The 14,479-nt window shown below is 40.2% G+C and overlaps 1 pseudogene; it reads right to left on the bottom strand.

Moving 5' to 3' along the window:
- Positions 1-1,010: 1,010 nt before the first annotated feature.
- On the bottom strand, positions 1,011-1,610 carry LOC102831487 (annotated as a pseudogene).
- Positions 1,611-14,479: the final 12,869 nt, after the last annotated feature.

Here is a 14,479-nt window from a genome sequence, read left to right as displayed (position 1 = left end):
TATTCTCTCAACTCCTGGAGTCTTGATTTTCTCTAATGCCATCAATGCAGCTTGAATTTCTTTCTTCAGAACTAGCAGTTCTTGATCATATGCTATCTCCTGGAATGTTTGAATGCTGACCGATTATTTTGGTACAAATCAATTTTTTAAAAATTTTTCTGTAGAAGTAAATTTTTAATGGCTGATTAATTATAGCACTACATTTTTATTGCAATATAGTACTCATTAAAGCACTTAAAATGGAAACTTACAAAGATTAAGTTAAGACACGGTACATTAACTAAATATTTGTTTTTTATATAAATAAAGGTCATAACCACACTGTTGACATGTAATACTGTTATATAATACAACAGTTAAACGTGTGAGTCTACAACAGAAGGCATCTGCAGTTCAGCAGGAAAAAAAGTTGAAAAAGACCGTGTTAAAACAAAATTACTGGGACTAACAGGTCGGGGATTGTATGTAGCAACAAACAGATTCACTCAGCTACTGAGTATTTTCAAGTTTTACAGTACACATTAAAAATGATTTCTTCCATCAACATGATAAATTCAAACTGTCAAATGTTTCTGCATTTTGCAAGTTACACTGATTGAATGCTTAATATGGGAGTGGGGGTCAGAACATCTCCCAATTTGAGGTTTACATCACTCACATGCTAACACAAACACAACGTGTTCCATTTCCTTACCCCTTCTCCCCCCTACAAAGAAGGCAGAATTTTTTTGGTTTCTTTTACGTAATTGTTTTTCAAGGATTTGTGATGATCAATTTGAACATCTGAAATTCAGTACTAGTAAACTGTTAGACAACTAAGAGGTAAAAGATGGAAAAGAGTTTCTCCTAACACTAAGTTAGAAAATCATTTGCATAATGCTGTAAACTAGGAAGCTATGTAAAGCGACAGAAACCTATCCCCAGTACATAATTAGCATCTACATTTCAAATCAGCTACTTCCATGTTGACTATGTGCCCTAATACAAGTTTGAGCTCTGTAACTGCATAGTTAATGTAGGCAGTCTTCCACTGTGGCAAATGCACAAGATCCAATTCCGGATTGAGCAATCAGTCCTAGACATTGTGTGGCCTGTCCCATGAGTGGAGGTTGCTTTGGCAAATTGTGGGTTTCTAATACTTCACTGTTCAGAGCTGAGCACACAAGTTCTCTCTGGATTGGGTCAAGCTGATTTCCAACTGGGCTGTTCCAAGGATCTGAGTAAGCTAGTAAGCTGAATGCATCCTTCAGCATTTTCTTATTTGCTGTGTTCTTGTCACATTCTCACCTTAGTTGTTCACTCATTGCTTGCAGCTCTCTTCCAAAGTGGATCATTCTTTCTATGGTGGCTTGACTTCCTCCACACAGCGGACGTCTTAACTGACTAGAGTCAACCTCCATTTCAGTGTCACAATCTTCCATTTCGTGGTCATGTTTGGAGCTACCATTTAGGAAACCATTGGATGAAGTTTCTCCAACTCCATTGGAGTAGTGATGTGTTTCCATGTCTACATCATTACTGGTGAAGTTATTAACTTACTATGATCTCGACATAGTTATACTGTTCAGTTCTGGTACATTCAAATTAGATGACTGATGCATTCCTTCCATCTTCTTTTAATGCTTCCTGCATTGTTCAATATTTTGTCTATAGAGTCCTTCAATATTATAATTCAAAGCTTGGGTATTTCTTTGCTTCTTTCAGCTTGAGAAATGCTAAGTGTGTTTTTCCCTTTTTAGTTTTTTAACTCCAGGTCTTTGCACATTTCATAATACTTTGTTTTCTTGAGCTGCCCTTCGGAGTTTTCTGTTCAACTCTTTTACTTCCTCATTGGACAATTCACTTTAGCATCTCTATATTCAAGAAGAAGTTTCAGACTCTCTTCTGACATCTACTTGGGATTTTTTCCCCCTGTCTTTTTAATAATATTTGTTTTCTTCATGTACGATGTTCTTCATACAATCCCACAACTCCTCTGGTCTTTGGTAATTAATGTATAATGCATAAAATCTGTCCTTGAGTTTGTCTCTAAATTCATATGTGAGATGTACTCAAGGTTGTATTTTAATTCTCATAGACATGTTTTAATTTTCTTCAGTTTCTGCATAAGAACAATTGATGGTCTGGTCCACAGTCGGCACCTAGCCTTGTTTTGGCTGATTTCATCAAGCAGCTCCATCGTCTCTTCCCACAGATGTAGTTAATTTGATTCCTGTGTATTCCACCTGGTGAGTTCTACATGTATTGTATACCCACCATTTACATTGTTGAAAAAATATTTGCAATGAAAACGTCATTGGTCCTGCAAAATTCTATTATGCAATATCCAGCATCATTTCAATCACCAACATCATATTTTCCAACTACTAGTTCCTCCTTTGTTTCTAACTCTTGCATTCCAATCACCAGTAATTATCAAAACATCTTGATTGCATGTTTGATCAGTTTCAGACTGAAGAAGTTGGTCAAAGTCTTCAATTTCTTCATCATTGGCTTTGATGGTAGATGTGTAATTTGAATAATACTTGTATTTACTGGTCTCCTTGTAGGTATATTGTTGTTGTTCTTAAATGCCATCAAGTCGATTACGACTCATAGTGAACCTGTATAGGGTTTCCAAGTAGCTACTGGTGAGCTTGAACCACCAACCTTGTGATTTAAACTGACTTTGCAGTCCAGTGCATTAATCTGTAGCACCATATCAGGACTCCTGTAGGTATACAGATATTATCATATAGCAAGCCACATTGTATTTCTTTTTGAAAATATGTGGGATACCATTCCTCTTAAATTTGTCATCACCAGTATAGTGAATCCTATTATTACTTGATTCAAAATGGCCAGTATCCATCCATTTACCCATTTCATTTACTTTTTTGATGACTTCCAATTTTCCTAGATACATACTTCATACATTCCACATTTCAATTATCAGTGGATGTTTATAGCAGTTTCTGCTCATTTTGAGTTGTGCCTCATCAACACATGAAGATCCCCAAAACTATGCTCCCTCCAGGTCATTAAGGTTGACTCTCCTTTGAGTAGGAGGCTCTTCACCAGTTGTATTTTGAGTGACTTCCAAAATTAGGGGTTTGTCTTCTAACACTACATCAGACAATGGTCTGCTGTTATTCATAAGGTTTTCAGTGGCAGAGTTTTTCAAAGTGGACCCCTCTTCCTTATTCCTAATCTGTTCTTAGTCTGGGAACTCCACTGAAAGCTGTTGACCATAGATTATATTCTGTTGGTGTTTGAAACAGCAGCGGCACAGCTTTCAGTTTCACAGCCGCACACAAGCTACTACAGTATGGCCAACTGACAGATGTGTGGGGATCTAGCTATCTTAATATCTGCATATCTCTCTTATCTTTATGTTTTTTAATATGAATGTTCACCCTTCATCTCTTAATTTTTTGAATTTAGTTATTGAAGAAACTTGATTCCCTTTCCATTTATCCCCCCCTATGGAGTTTATCAAAGAATGAAATTTGTAGCTTGTATTCTTACAGTGTATTTTAACATTCTACACTCCACATCCATTTCATTCTACATTTCCTAAAAATTAGTTATTATATGATTTGGGGGGAGCAAGACTGTATAGGTGGGCATGTGTTTATCAGTTGCTGTTGTTGTTGTTAGGTGCCATCGAGTCAGTACCAACCCATAGCGACCTTATGCACAGCAGAATGAAACACTACCCAATCCTGGGCCAACCTCACTATTGTTGCCACACTTGAGTCCATCGATGCTGCTACTTGGCTAATCCATCTCGTTGGGGGTCTTCCTCTTTTTCTCTGACCCTCCACCTTATCAAACATGATATCATTCTCCAGCGACAAGTCCCTCCTGACAATATGTCCAAAGTATGAGACTTATAATTGTCTCTTTTGTTGATATTATTAGTACTAACATCAAGGCCTAGATCTTCCTATTTATTGTTGTTGTTAAGTGACAGCAAGTCAGTTTTTACTCATAGCAGCTCTGTGTAGGGTTTGTAAGAAGTGGATGGTAGGTTTGGACCACTGAGTTGGTAATTAGCAGTCCAGTGCTTATCCTATAGCACCAAACTAGGACTCCTCTCATTCCTTATTGTTGTTAAGTGCTGTCAAGTAGTTTCTGACCGATAGCAACCCTGTATAGGGTTTCCAAGGGGAAGCTGGTGAGCTTGAACCACTGACCTTGCAGTTCAATGACTTCGTAGTCTGACGCATTAGCCCACAACCCCACACCAGGATTCCCTCTCATTCATTAGTGCTTGCAAAATTGTAATATTCTAGTCATATCTAAGTCAGGCTAAATTATTAATCATGATTCTTCACTCTTCCCTTCATCCACACCACACCCATCCATGGCATCATCGTAGGTGGAGTGCCTTTTCCTACCTCTTGACTTGGCCTTGGCCTTGCCTTGTCCAACTCTATGTGGGTGCAATTGACTGTGTGCTAGTTTTAAGAGCCTCATGTGTTCTCATTTTGTATCTTGTGATGCTGATATTTCCATGAAAAGAGCTTTCAACAGGTAGCTTTGTCCGTTTCCTCCTTAGCGCCAGGATGAATATACATGGATCTGAGTCACTTCAACCATGCCAGGTGGACCTGTAGCTTAAAGTTGAGTACTCAGCTATGCCCAATGGAGGTCAGCAACCACAGCTGACCCTCAGATCCAAGAGCATAAGTAATTGTTACTTTAAACCACCAGCATTTTTTTGTGTTTGATTATATAGCATTTTTGTAGCAATAGTTAACTAATATGCTTCTGTTGCCTTTCATTGTTGGGAGGTTTTATAAAAAGAAATTGTCATCATCTTCTATTTAGTTTCTCAAAGCCTATAATTGGTATAAGAAATCAAGAATAAGTGCTTGATTCCTTCTCTTTATTCACTGATTGTCAAAGTGTTTCTTCTCTGAATCCTTTAAAAGTGAAAAATTAATATTTTTATATGTGTGTGATTGGTGTTTGTGTATGTGCATTTATAAACATGTTGTGTGCGATTATAAACATATAGGATATGTTTCTACTTATAGTTGTTATTGGTGGTGTTATTGTTATTACGTGCCATAAAGTCAGTTCTGACTCATAGTGACTCTGCATAGGGTTTCAGAGTAGTAGCTGGTAAGCCTGAACTGCTGACCTTTTGTTTCATATTGACCTTGCAGTCCAGTGCTTATTCTATAGTGCCACATCAGGTTTCAGTGGTTGCAATTATTGTCCCATTTTTGGCCAAATGAAGTAACCCAGTAATCACTGGTGAGTCTGCTTGATATCTAATTTAAGAATGTGCCCCAGGCATGCCAACATGTACATCTTCCTAAACACCCACAGATTCACCCACCACTGGGGGGTGCATCGTTCCCTGTGTCAAACTTACTCTCACAGTGATTCACTGAACATTTTTGAGTGTCTTCTAGTTATCGCTGCTCTTTCTGTCAATATGAATTGGAGTCCTGATGTGGCACTGCAGGATAATGCGCTGGACTGCAAGGTCAGTTAGAGCCACAAGGTTGGTGGTTTTAAACCCACTAACCACACCTCAGATACACCATACAGGGTAGTTATGAATCAGTACCAACTCAGCAATGCTTAATAGTAACAGCAATAATGGGGGGAGGGGGCATGCAGCCATGCAATTGAAATATATATACATGTGCCAGCTTTAGCTTAATAACAATGGATTTTTGTTCTTAATGTAGAAGAGTTTAGGAATGCTAGAGATCCATAAAATCTACTACATCACACTCTTGTTTATAAACACCTGATAAAGATTACTAAAGTCAATTCTAAATGAAGTCTCTTTCCATTGTACCTGTAAATGTATTTGCATCACCATACTGAAACCACAGACTATATAAATGTGATGATTGCATGCATCCAACTGGGTGGAGAACAGTATGAAGAAATGACAGCTATGTGGAAATTATGTCATCACTCCTTGCTGTAGCCATGTTGTTGTTGTTGTGTGCCATGGAGTCGGTTGTGACTCATAGCGACCTTGCATAGAGTTTCCAATGAATAGCTGGTGGGTTTGAACCACCAGCTTTGCAGTTAACAGTCCAGCGCTTATTCTATAGCATCATGTCCATAGCAAATACCAAACCAGTTGCTATGGAGTTGATTCTAACTCATTTGTGTCAGAGTAGCACTGTGTTGCATAGGTTTTTTAATGGCTGATTTAGGGGAAGAAGATTACCAGGTGGTTCTTCTCTGAGTGAATTCCAACGGCTAATCTTTAAAAAGGTTGCAAGCTAAGTATTTTACCATTTAAGCCACCCAGAGACTCCATAACTTATCTTGCTAAGTGCCATCAAATCAGTTCTGATCCATTTTAAACAAACCCCAGATAGCAGAAAGAGCACCCAGAAAAAGACTCTAAAAGGGAGGAAGAAAGGTCTGAAATACAAAATGCATATCAAGTGATATGCATGAAAATATTCTGAAAAAATACTCAGAGGACAGAAATGCTTATGTATGATAACTCTGCTATATCCTGGTGCCAGAGAGATAAAAATAAGTTCAGTTGACATAATATATAAATGCCTATATTTTTCAGTTTTTAAGTAAAAACTCTCAGAGACAGGCTGTCCAAAAACATAGTACTAGCCATAGGTTGTTACTTTAAAATTTCATTTCTGAGTGACACTTCTGGTGTGGCATTGTGGATTCATGGTGTGGCACTGTAGGATCAGTATTGGACTGCGAACCACAAGATTAGCAGTTCAAACCCGCCAGCTGCTCCTTGGAAACCTCATACAGTGACCTTCTATATACAGTTTCCGAGGAGTGGCTGGTGAGCTTGAACTGCCAGCCTTGTGGTTCAAGCAACCTTGCAGTCTAGCATATTAACCTGCAGTACCACGCTAGGACATACCCCTCCACCATACCCACTTCCCCCAAAAAACCAAAGTCCTGTCACGGAGTCAGTTCTGACTCATAGCAACCCTATATAGGGTTTCTGAGACTATACATTTTTGCAGGAGCAAGCAGCCTCATCTTTCTCCCATGGAGCCACTGGTCTTGAACCTCCAATCTTTTGGTTAACAGACTAACGTCTAGCTCACAGTGCCACCCAGGCTGTTTTCCCCTAAACCTGGATATATCCCCTGAGTGTTTTTAATATACCATGCTCTAGACAACAACTTCTAACCAGGGTTGTTGCTGTTAAGTGCCATCAGGTCAGTTCCGTCTCACAGCAACCCTATATAAGGTTTCCAAAGAGCGACTGGTGAGTTTGAACTGTCAACCTCATGACTCACTTGGCCTTGCGGTCCAGTGCTTATCCCACAGCACCAGTCTCTTTACCATGCCTGGGACAGAGCACACAGCATTTTGGAGGTTTATTCTCCTAATGACTGGAGCAGCTGAGATGCACTGTACCTGGGTAAACTGTTTGCGGTGGCAGACTTTGGTTACCTGGCAGCTGCAGGCCTCTGAAGTCTGATATTGTCACCCACCACTATGTGAGACCACTTGAATGACAGGCACCAAGCCAGTGTTTACCCTGTGGGGCTTCTGACACGAATGATGTCTGTCAACACTCCCTATCACTCCTGCTTATGCGGCTGTTTTTTTTTGTTGTTGTTGGTGGTTTTTTTTTTTTGTTTTTTTTTTCCTGATGTATTCATCACCAGGCTGCAGACACCTAGTTAATCCATTTAGAACCTATCAGCTCTGTTCATCGGCTCATAAACCTATTACCTTGGAGGCGCAGTGCTGAGGGACACAGGTGCCAGACCAGTGCACGAAACCCAATTGAGTTATGTAGCAGGCAGTGAGGGGCTCCTAATCATGATTCTGACTGCATGGGGAATTGCCCGTGTTATGTGGTAGCAGCCACTTTATTAAATATCGATTTAAATCACGGCCTTTAATCAAATCTGATAGAAGACCTCTTTCACCTTCGCCCCTCCTCGGCTCCTCCTCGCCCCTCCTTTTCCAATCAGACTGACTGGTGACACTGGAGCTGAGGAATGAATAGTTAGCAAGTAGTCCACCAGAAAAGCCTTCTCAACAGTAATGAGGCATTTGTGATAATCGAGTGATGAAATGTAAATGGGCAGTAATGAGCACAATTACATCCACCAGGGAACCATCAACAGTGGCTTCTTTCCTCACAGATAGATGAGCTCTTTTCTCTGTGGCTGCCCACTGCTGCTGCCTTCACTAGGAAGCTGGGCACAGAGGCAGGCCTGGGACTTAGGGGGAAACTGAGGATGGGCACATAAGGAGGTGCTGACAGCATATGTCAGCAGAGTCTGAGTCCCTTTAGCCTTGACATGTGTCTGCGGATCTCCCACTCCCATCCCTCTCCTCACCTCCCGGTCCTTCGGGAAGTGATGATTTGATTTGCTGCAGTGTTTGAAAGCTGCCTGGTCCTGCTAACGAGCTGGAGTTGAACCTCAGCCTGTTCATTCCATCGCAACTGTGCTATATGGTTGGCGCTGCCTGGATCGTAGCAGGGAGGATAGCCAGGAAATGGGATCTGTGCCAAGAAACACAAGGACCACCGCTGCTGGTGTCATCTCTGCAGTCAAAGAACTAGCAGGGAGAAAGACACGGGCTTTTTCAGGAGACAGGCCAGGCACATCTGCTATCATCATTGCAAGGCTGCGGCGGCTTGGCCACAGAACCGCGGACAGACCAAATCCCAGAGTATGGAAAATGGCTGGTGATTTTAAAAATAACATGGGGGAAATATAGTCTGCCTTGACTTTGTTGTCAAGGCAGACTATATTTCCCCCATGTATTTTAAAAATCACCAACCGTTGTTGTTAAGTGTCCATGAGTCGGTTTTGACCCATAGCAACCCTATATATGGTTTCCAAGGAGCGATTGGTGAGTTTGAACCACCAACCTTGATGTTCAAACTGATCTTATAGTCGAGTGCTTACAGGACTCCAGTTAAAAGCATTAGCTTATGTATATATATATAAAATAATGTCATCAAAGTCTTTTAAGTACACATTGAATGTACTGAGCCCTGGTGTGGCTCTGTAGGTGAATGCGTCAGAGAGCAGAGTCCTTTGAACAGCAAGGTCAGTGGTTCAAGCTCACCAGCTGCTCCTTGGAAACCCTATACAGGGTCATTATGGGTCAGAATCGACTTGACAGCACTTAACAACAACAACAACATTGTACTGATTCACTATGTATCTATGTAATTATATGTTGATATGTGTGTATATATATATATGCTGATTAATTTATATGGTACATTTTGACTAATATTTGTATATATAATTATATATAATATATAATACTTTCAAAATAACTATTAAATAAAGGAGCTAAATGGGGGAAAAAATCTATAAATAAACATAGGAATCAGGATTAGCAATGTGAAAACTGATATCAATAAATGTTGATCAATTAAAAGCTTGTTAATGCTTTTAACTGGAGTCCTGTAAGCACTTGACCTTAAGATAAGTTTGAACCTCAAGGTCGGTGGTCCAAACTCACCAACCACTCCCTGGAAACCATAAAAGGCATTGCAATGGGTCAAAACTGACTTGTGGGTACTTAACAGCAATGCGCCATACATAAGCACTGCACTGCAAACCACAATGTCAATGATTCAAGCCCACCAGCCACTCCATGGGAAAAAGATGAGGCTTTCTGTTCCAGCAAAGATTTACAGCCTCGAAAATAGTATATAGGATTGCTATGAGTGGCAAACAACTCGATGGCACTTAACAACGGCTTACACATGTCCGTTGACATTGAGGAACTGCAGTATTTGTACAAGGGGGTCTCCCCCCACCATGTCCTGGGGGCCCAGACCGACTTGAGGAACAAACACACTACTAGGCCCCACCCACTCAGATGTGCTGAGACTGCCACAGGGTGTCTGACCTAGTAGGTGGGGACCTGGTCTGAACACTAGGGGCTGGTCCTCTAGGGGAGGGGACAGCTCTGGGACACTGCCTCCACTAGCCCCCGAAGTTGGGGAGATATTTATTTTGGGGAAAAGGTTTGAAAGGGAGTGAGAACTTATTATTATTAATAATAATAATAATAATAATAACTCTTTACAAAAAACAATATTATTATTTACTAGCAGTTCCTGACCCTGCTCAATGTTAAGTGCTATCAAGTCGGATCTGACTTCATATCAACCCTATACAAGGTTTTCATTAGGCAAATCTGTTGCACAAGACCTCTTTAAATTGTTGAAGTCAAAGATGTCAGTTTGAGGACTAAGGTGCATCTGACACAGCCATGGTATTTTCAATAACCTCATATGCATGCGAATGCTGGACAGTGAATAAGAAAGACTGTAGAAGAATCGATGCATTTGCATTATGGTGTTAGAGGAGAATGCTGAAAGTACCATGGACTGCAAAAAACAACCAACCAAACAAACAAATCTATGTTGGTAGAAATAAAGCCAGAATGCTCCTTGGAAGCCATGATAGTCAGAAGCCGTCTTTCATACTTCAGACACACTGTCAAGAGGGACCAGTCCTTTGAGAAGGATATCATGTTTGGTAAAATGGAGGGTCAGAGACAAAGAGGAAGACCCCCAACAAGGTGGATTGGCAAAGCGGCGGCAGTAATGGGCTCAGGTGTAGCAATGATTATAAGGTTGGCCTAGGACTGGGCAGTGTTTTGTACTATTGTGCATAGGGTCGCTATGAGTCAATACCAACTCAGTGGCACCTAACAACAAGAACCCCACAAATATTATATTAGTAAGATTTTATGCCCACTTGTGTATTAGTGCAACTATTCTTTCTCTATTTTATTTTTCTAACTTTGCGTAATTAAATATCAAATTTAGTCAAAGTTGGTGGATAGTAATGAAGTAATATGCCAAACTCTCAGTAGACTATAGTATTAAATTTATATGTCTACGACTCAACAGCACTTAACAACAACAACAACTGGACAATATGCCTCTATGTTTTAATATCCATCTCCTCAAAACCAGTTGGAAAGGTTTAGCCATTTAATTTTTCAAATACTTATCATAAGGACTATTTTTCTTGGAATATTAATCTTAAAGCATGTTCTATTTGTGGGATGCTAAGATTCATGGGAGTCCTGGTGTGGTGTTGTGGGTTAACGCGCCAGACTGCAAAGCTGTTTGAACTGCAAGGTTGGTGGTTCAAGCTCACCAGCTGCTCCTCGGAAACCGTATATAGTGTCACTATGGTCAGAATTGACTCGACGGCACTCAACAACAACAAGATTCATGGTGACGTCCTGGTGTAATGCTGTGGGTTAATGCACCAGACTGCAAACCCATTTGAACTGCAAGGTCGGTGGTTCAAGCTCACCAGCTGCTCCTCAGAAACCCTATATAGGGTCACTATGGATCAGCACTGACTCAAAGGCACTTTACAACAACAACAACAAGATTCATGGTTGGTTTCATCATCTTATTGCTGAATGTATTTGGAAAGTTATGCAAAATGACCCATTCAACAAAACTGGATTGTTGTGTTAGATGCCATCAAGTCGGTACCGACTCATAGGGACCTTATGTACAGCAGAACAAAACACTGTCCTATCCTGGGCCAACCTCACTACTGTTGCCACGTTTGAGTCCATCAATGATATTCTTCTCCAGTGACTGCTCCCTCCTGACAATGTGTCTGAAGTATGAGAGACAGAGTTTGGCTATCTTGGCCTCCAAGGAGCACTCTGGCTGCACCTCTTCCAAAACAGATCTATGGGTTCTTTTGGCAGCCCATGGTACTTTCAATATTCTCCTCCAACATCATAACTCAAAAGCATCAATTCTTCTACTGTCTTATTTATTCACTGTCAATTTTTTGCATGCATATGAGTTTATTGAAAATACCAAGGCTTGGGTCATGTGCACCTTAGTCCTTAAGCTGACATCTTTGCTCTCCAACACTCTAAAAAGTTCTTGTGCAGCAGATTTGCCCAATGCAATACATAATTTGATTTCTTGACTGCTGCTTCTGTGAGTGTTGATAGTTGATCCAAGAAGAATGAAGTCCTTGACTACTTCAATCTTTTCTCTGTTGATAAGAATGTTATTTATTGGTCCAATGGTAGGGTTTTTGTTTTCTTTATGTTGAGATATAATCCATACCGAAGGCTGTGCTCTTGGATCTTTATCAGTAAATGTTTAAAGTCCTCTTCATTTTCAGCAAGCAAGATTGTATCATCTGCATATCGCAGGTTGTTAATGAGTCTTCCTCCAATCTTGATGCCACATTTTTCTTCATATAACCCATTGGCAGTACATTAATTAGTCATTTTGTTTATCACTCATTTAATAAATAGCCTTTTGGCAAGCTAACATTTGCTGAATTGGCTTTCAAAAATTTGAATGCACTTAGAAAGCCAAAAGGAGCCCTACTGGTGTAGTGGGTTGCATGTTAGGGTGCTATGGAAAGGTCAGCAATTCCAATCCAGCAGTCTCTCAGAAGGACAAGAGAAGGCTTTCTGTTCCCAATAAGATTCACAGCCTTGGAAACTATGTAGGGTCCCTATGAGTCTGAGTCAAATCCATTTGATGGCAGTGTGTTTATTTATATACATACAATATAAACAATAGAAAGCCAAAATGATTGTTGAAAATGACACTCTGACCTAACTGAAAACACAAAAAAACAACTATTCCATCTGTTTAATTCAGTACTGAAAGGCAATGTCCAAGACCATGACGTGGGGTCATTGTAAGATCTGAAATTATATAATTAAGGTGTATACCTGAAACTTACATAGGCAGGTATTACCTAGGAAATCAAAGACAACAAAATTTACTGTAGCGTACTGGTTATGAATCGGGCTGCGAACCGCAAGGTCGGCAGTTCGAAACTACCAGCTGTTCTGCGGGAGAAAGATGAGGCTTTCTGTTCCTGTAAAGATTTACAGCCTCGGAAACCCTGTACAGGGTCTCTATGAGTCAGAACTGACTCCACGGCACATAACAACAACAAAAAACATCCCCTATGTTTTCTTACTCCAGCAGCCTTACTTCTTTCGACTCTACAACTTGTTGTTTGACCTCTGAGTAAATGAAATGAGTAGTTCCCTGGGTTGTATAAAAGGTTTGTGTTCAACTACTAGCTTAAGTGTGGGTGGTTCAAAACCAACCAGACACTTCTCAGAAGAAAGGTCTATTTCTGTAAAGGTACAGCCAAGAAAGCCCTATAGAGTTCAGTTCTTCTCTGAATGCATTAATTGCCATGAGTCAGAATTGATTAGACAGCAAAGATAAACACCTCATTCCTTTGTGTAGTGCTATGAGACAAAGCAAGGTGCTCTAGTAGCATAGTGGTTACAAATTGGGCTACTAACCTCAAGGTTGGCAGTTCGAAACTACCAGCCGTCCACAGGAGAAAGATGAGACTTTCTGCTCCAGTAAAGATTTACAACCTCAGAAATCCTGTGCAGGGTCACTATGAGTCGGAACCAACTCCACAGTACTTATCAACAACAACATTGGATAAAGCACTGACTGAACCATAGGTCAGTTTGAACCATAGGTTGGCAGTTCAAACTCACCAGCTGCTCTCTGGAAACCCTATACAGGGTTGCTGTGAGTCATAACTGACTCGGTGGCACTTATCAACCAAATCAATCCTTTGTTTACTGGCTTACAGATCTTTTTATCGTTAAACACCTTAGCTTTGTACCCTACTTTGTCTTTGTATTCTTCAAGTCACAATTTATATATCCATTTCTCCAAAAAGCCCTCCAGACAGACTCCCAAAGACTAGATTATTTGTTCATCTTTTCAAGATCAACTGTTCCATTTGTTTCTTAATCCTATTATTTATTATTTATTTTTTGTCAAAGACTTCATTTTGTTTGAATCCACAATCAATACTAATGAAAGCAGCAGTCAAAGAGCTAAACATATTGTATTAGACAAATCTTCTGCAAAAGACCTCTTAAAAATGTTTATTGTTGTTAAGTGCCATGGAGACGCTTCAACATAAGTGACCCTGTTATCAGTTTGGGGACTAAAGTACACCTGACCCAGGCCGTGGTGTTTTCAATAGCCTCTTTGCATGTGAAAATTGGATGACACTGCAGAAGATCAATGCATTTGAATTATGGTATTGGAGAAGAATTATGGACTACCAGAAGAACAAATGAATCTGTGTTGGAAGAACTGCAGACAGACTGCTCTTTAGAAGCGAAGATGGTAAGACTTCGTCTTACATATTTTGGAAATGTTATCAGGAGGGACCATTCCCTGACAAAAGACATCATGTTTGGTAAAGTGGAGAATCCGAGAAAAATCAGAAGACCCCACTGAGATTTACTGAGTACAGTGGCAACAACACTGGGCCCAAACTGAACCAACTCAAAGGCACCTAATAGCAATAATGTTATTTATTTAATATACTTTATTCATAGTTAGCTGCTTAGGGTCAAAGAGTCAAAAAACCATTTTTTTAGATTTTTAAGGAGCTCTGGTAGCGTAGTGGTTACGAATCGGGCTGCGAACCTTAAGGTCAGCGGTTCGAAACTACCAGCCGCTCCGCGGGAGAAAGAT

The sequence above is a fragment of the Chrysochloris asiatica genome, unplaced genomic scaffold (genome assembly GCF_000296735.1).
Source record: "Chrysochloris asiatica unplaced genomic scaffold, ChrAsi1.0 scaffold00060, whole genome shotgun sequence".
NCBI classification, from domain to species: domain Eukaryota; kingdom Metazoa; phylum Chordata; class Mammalia; order Afrosoricida; family Chrysochloridae; genus Chrysochloris; species Chrysochloris asiatica.
This window is presented reverse-complemented; position numbering and strand designations above follow the sequence as displayed.